The 5,225-nt window shown below is 52.8% G+C and overlaps 1 protein-coding gene across 5 annotated transcripts in view; it reads left to right on the plus strand.

The window, feature by feature from the left end:
* The first annotated feature begins 12 nt into the window (after nt 1–12).
* PROX1 (prospero homeobox 1) overlaps nt 13–5,225 on the plus strand; it is a 60,368-nt gene continuing 55,155 nt past the window's right edge. The window contains exon 1 of one of the 5 annotated variants that reach the window (XM_010853052.1): nt 13–144. The gene's annotated coding sequence lies outside the window, so the exon portion shown is untranslated. The other 4 variants (XM_010853055.1, XM_010853054.1, XM_010853053.1 and 1 more) reach the window with 4 other exon arrangements.

Genomic DNA, 5,225 nt, shown 5'->3' on the forward strand with positions numbered 1-5,225 from the left:
CCCGATGGCGACTCCCAGCCTTCCCACCCGACCCGAAACTTTTCCGACACATGCAGGCGTGTTCCTCGCGGGTTTGGGCGGCCCCGAGTCGCCATCGGGAAGGAGGCTCGTCAAACAAATCTGTCCCCGGGCACGCACGCGGAGGTACTCAGACACACGGGGCCGGGGAGGGGACGACCGGGCCTCCGGGGAGGTGCTGTGGGCGTGCAGGCAAGCGGGCGCTACCGCCCGAAAGGGGTTCCCCACGTGCGAGACCCAGTGCTTAAAATCCTGCCAAAGCTCGGAAGTACCGCGGTGTCCGGAGGCTCTGCGTAACTTTGCCCACTGCGCCCCCGCGTGCAGAGGCGTACACACACACACACACACACACACACACACACACACACACACACACCCTCACCCCACCCCACTCCCCCTGGCTGCGGCCCGAGCCTGCTCTAGTATTTCAGGGACACGGGAAGAGATGCTAATCCGCGCCAAAGAGGGAGGGGTGTAAATGGCGTAAATCCCACTCCCCAGCACCCACAGATTCGGAGCGAGATCGCCCAGTTCTCTCCGAAAGCGTCCCTTCACTTCCCTCTGCCCTTGGCTTCTTCTCTACCGTGGACTGAAGAAGATATAGCCCAAGAGGATCGATGTATGGTTCCACCCCCCGCCCCAAAATCACAACCTCTCCAAATCCTAATCCTCAAAGAGCCCGGTGGGGTTGAAAAAAGGCAAGTTATTCCGGAGGGAGGTCGGGGGTGGGGCAACAGCACCCCTCCGAAGACACGCGCGCGCGGCCTGGCGGGTGCCTCTTTGGGCTCAGCGCGCCCGGGCGGAGTGGCTGGATTATGTAAGTAACAGCCCTCCATGTGCTCTCCACCATCTGTTAATATCTTGATATTGGAAAGTTCGGGGCCTGAGGTAAAGCCAGGTTTGGCGTCGCAGAGCTCCCAGCCTACTCCTTTCTACTCTGGGGAAGGGATCGTACCTCCATTTGATTGTTTTCGCCCACTTCTATAAAATCAAGTAGTAGTGTGCCCCTTGGATCACTGACAACCAAGCCCCCCTCCCCAGCGCGAGTGTGTGTTTGTGGGGGAAGAGTGATTTTCTTCGAGGTCACTATTGTAAGGAATCCTTTCAATGGATTTGTTTATGACAATTCTAGGCTCCTTGAAGCTTTGTACTGGGCCCTGATTTGGAGGTGGGGGCTTTATTATTTTTTTTAATTACTTTTTCTGCCAGCACCCCGACCCCAAATTTTTGTAAGAGTTATAGTTCAACTTCTTTGGAGTGAATCGCTTCTGTTTACTTTGAAAGCTGTTGGTTAAACAAGAATCGCTCTGGAGGCTTCTAAGCAGTGGGGTTCCCAGGAGAGAAACCTTGCAGCTGCTACTTGCTACTGATCTCCTGGCATTTCACTTTCCCCCTCGTTCAGAACAAATCCACGTTGGTCTTGGCCTCACACTGGGCATAGGGATTGAGAGAAAGAGCAGGAATATGGCAGGCAGGCAGTCCGCCTTTAGACAGCCTGCAGCAGGCCGGCCTGCACCCTAGAGTGGGTTTTTATTTCTTTTTCTTCCTCTCTTCAGGGTGGTGGTGGTAGTGGGTGGTGGGTGCTGTTAGATGTTTATCCAGGCTGGATCTTCAGCATCCTTCTCCTGAAATAAACATCCATGTTTGTCTCTCAGCTGGATCTGGTTGCAATTCCCAGAATTGGTTTATTTAGGATCTGCTAACGATTGTTTGTAAGGTTTTTAAATTACTGATATGCACTCTTCTCTCCTATCCCCACCTACTGGCTTTAAGAAAGAACCTGAGGGGTAAAATACACCGAAGAAATATCAAGCAGAAGTGTGTTTAACCCAGAACCAGATGCATAAGTGATAAGTGAAAGAGTTTGACTAAGAACGCACACAGATCACCCTTCTGATAGAAAAAGCAAATGCAAACTGCATGGATGAGGTTTGTTGGAAGACCGGTCAGAACTTGTGTTAACTTTTAAGTTACTGGGGTTGTGTTGGCAGTAGGGCAGAGAAAGGGACTGACCCTAAACTTGCCCGATAGTTTCAGAGATGGAGCCTGTATCTAGGCGACTTCTCTTCTCCGGGCTGACTGATCGCTTCTCGCCTTTCAGAAAACAAACCGCGAGTAGCCGGAGATAGGGAGCTTGGGCCTCACGCCTTGATTCAGGGCCGCCTGAGCCCCGGGAGAACGCCGAAGTTCTGGCTGGAGAGGTTGCCAGGAGCCTGGCCTGTATGTCGCGCAGACTTTAGGAGACAGTTCTGGCCTCAGCATATGCAGCTCGCCTAGCTGGGCTGCGGACCGAGCTCGCTCGTCCAGCATCGCGCGCGCTCCTATTTCATTCCACAAGCCGCTCTAGTGCCCCCAGTTCGGGCTGCGAACCACCGCGGCAGAGCTGGCGAGCCGCGAGCCTCCGCCGCCGAGGCTGCGGGGTGGAGGAGCTTTCTTGTTTGCCAAGCGGGGTACCCCGACCTCGACTCGGGCCTGCCTTCCCCCGGGAGAGATAAAGGACTTACTAGGGCTCGCAGGAAACTTTTCCCGCCGCCAGTTCCCGGGCGTAGTGTGTGCAAAACGTGCACCGGGGCGCTAGGTGCAATTGACATAAACTTGTGGGCTAAAGTTCAAGCCCTTTCCTTCCAGAGTCTGAACCTTTTCTCCCGCTCAGCTTCCTTTCTTCCCCACTTCCTCTCCTCTCCTCCTTCCCTGCCCTCCTCCCTTTTAAATGTCAAACTGAGCAGATGGTTTTAAGGTGTGGAGGGCATGTATCCTTTACTTCTGTTTAATTGTGGGCTGGCGCGATCAGGTACACACTGGGCTACTTAAGGAAGATACTAGGACGAAAAAGAAGAAAGGAAGTAGCGCTGATCCATTCACAGAACCCGCATTTCTCCGCTCAGTACACCCGCTTACCTCGAAAGGACCCAACCAAAAGAAACACTATTCCACCCTGTATCTAATGGCCATGTGGCTAGATTATTTCTGTGCCCAGTCTAAATTGTCACATCTCGATTAGAACACTTGATGCAGTGGCCGATCATTGGAAGTGTGAGTCCTGTGTTTGTGAGCCTCTGTGTTGTTTCCATAATGGGTAGGGGGAGTGCCTGGAGGCAGCGAGAAGGGAGACATGAAGGTGGGGGGATGCTCAAGATCGGAAGAGTTGTTTTTTTTTTTTTTTTTCTCCTTTCTTTCCTGATCCCCAACACCTAACCCGGCCGGCTTTATTTTTTCCCCCTTCTTCTTTTCAGTGTTTGAATCCCATGCCAAAAGTTTCCTACAGGGTATGGACTGGAACATACTATTGTCGCTATTCTTATTCAAGGATTAGACTTCTTCACAGTTTGATGAATTTGAGTCTAAAATTGTCCCAGGAAAAGTGTGCGTGTGTGTGTGTGTGTTGCGGAAGGTGGTGGTGGTAGTTGGCCAGTGTACTTGTAACACACTTTACAAACACTTTGTTGTCACGACGCAACACGATTCAACCTTTGATCTGGTTAAATTCGAGGGACACACGAAAAATACTTGTCCCCATCCTACCAAAAAAAAAAAAAAAAAAAAGAGCGTCTTATCGATTGGGTGTGAATGTTTCTGCTTCACAGCCCTTGCAAGTCCCAGCTTTTATAGGACCTTGAAGTCATAAACGCGGTTGTCTTATTAAAAGCCCGTTTACTGTGCCCGGTGAAAGAGACATCCTCGCTGCGGCTGGAAGCTTGCGCTTTAGCATTAGCAACTTTCAAATCCTAAGCAGCTCTTCAAGAACCACATGATCTAAAGAAATCTCGCTGGTTATTTTTCGTCCAAGAAATGTCAAAACAAAGTGAATTTTCTGTGGCTTGACGCAGAAGCCCGAAATTTAAGCGCTTGAAATTTCTTACCTAGGAAACTTTAAAGTTTGTTACCCAGGCGTCAAAACGGTGTAAATCCTACATGAAACCTCTCTCTAATCATTCTGGGGTGAGTGAGTTACTGAGCGGTAATCGGTTGGTAGTAATGTTTGTAACATTCCCCCCCACCTCTCCCCAAGGTTGCTGTACCTACAAACCAGATAAGGTTGTTAGAGGTAACCAAGGACAAATATTCTTCTTCCTAACAATTTTGACGGGAGATTAACTGGGATTCAGCCAATACTGATCTTCTCATATCTGATGCAGCGGAGCCAAAGCCAAACCTCTGGCACCTACTATTATTTTAATCCCAACCTACCTGTATTGTCCACCTCTCCTTTCAAAGAAAGCCACGGTGACATGTATTCCTGATACTAGCTACGATCATTTAAAAAGTGGAATGATTTGAGGGCCCCCGCTCTCTCCTCGTAGACCACCCCAGCCCCCTTTAAACCCCCACTTTTTCTCCAGAACACTTTTTCTATGCCTTCCTCCACCCCCGTCCGAGGAGCGCTCACTCGCTCGGCCGCTCGGCGAACTCGATCAGCGGTATCTCAGAAATGAAGGGGAGGGGAAAAAAAAAAAAAAAGCCTGCGTCCTGGAAGAGCGAGTGTGAGTCGAGCGGCGTTCACAACAGCGCCCGCAGACCGCTCGCTCCGGCCGCGGGCGCAGCGAGCCGGTCGCCCCGAAGCAGCGGCTGTTGGGCGCGGGTGAGGTGGGAGGGGGGGCGGGGATGGAGGCAGGGGAGGGGAGCGTGGGGCCCCTCTCCCCTCCTCTCCTCCCAGCCCCTCACCCCCACCCCTTTTATATATTTTTTTTTCTCCTCCCAAGTTCTCTTGCCTCGCTATCCCCCCTTGAATCCGAAGGCGCCTCGCGATTGGGTGCTGGGGCCGGGTACGTCAGTCAGACTGTGACGTGCAGTCTTCCTGTTTCCTTCAGCTGTGTCTTAAAGTAAATCTTGTTGTGGAGCGGAGCCCTCAGCCGAGGGAGCGCTCGGAAATAATACACCATTGCAGCCGGGGGAAGCAGAGCGGCGCAAAAGAGCTCTCGCCGGGTCCGCCCGCTCCCTCTCCGCTTCGCTCCTCTCCTCTCCTGTCTCCCCTCTTCTCCTCCCTTCTCACCTCTCGCCTCTTCTCCTGCGCTCTCTCCGCTCCTCTTCCCACCCTCCCCCTGCCCACCCTCTCCGCTCTCCCGTCTCCTTCTCCCCGCCGGCCCGCTCGCGCGTGCCCGCACGGACTCACCGTCCCTTGTCCAATTATCATATTCATCACCCGCAAGATCTTTTCCCGTGCGTGTGCGCGCGCGTGTCCTCCTCTCTCCGCCTGCCCCCCCCCCCCC

Source organism: Bison bison, unplaced genomic scaffold (genome assembly GCF_000754665.1).
Source record: "Bison bison bison isolate TAMUID 2011002044 unplaced genomic scaffold, Bison_UMD1.0 scf7180017864322, whole genome shotgun sequence".
Classification (NCBI taxonomy): Eukaryota; Metazoa; Chordata; class Mammalia; order Artiodactyla; family Bovidae; genus Bison; species Bison bison.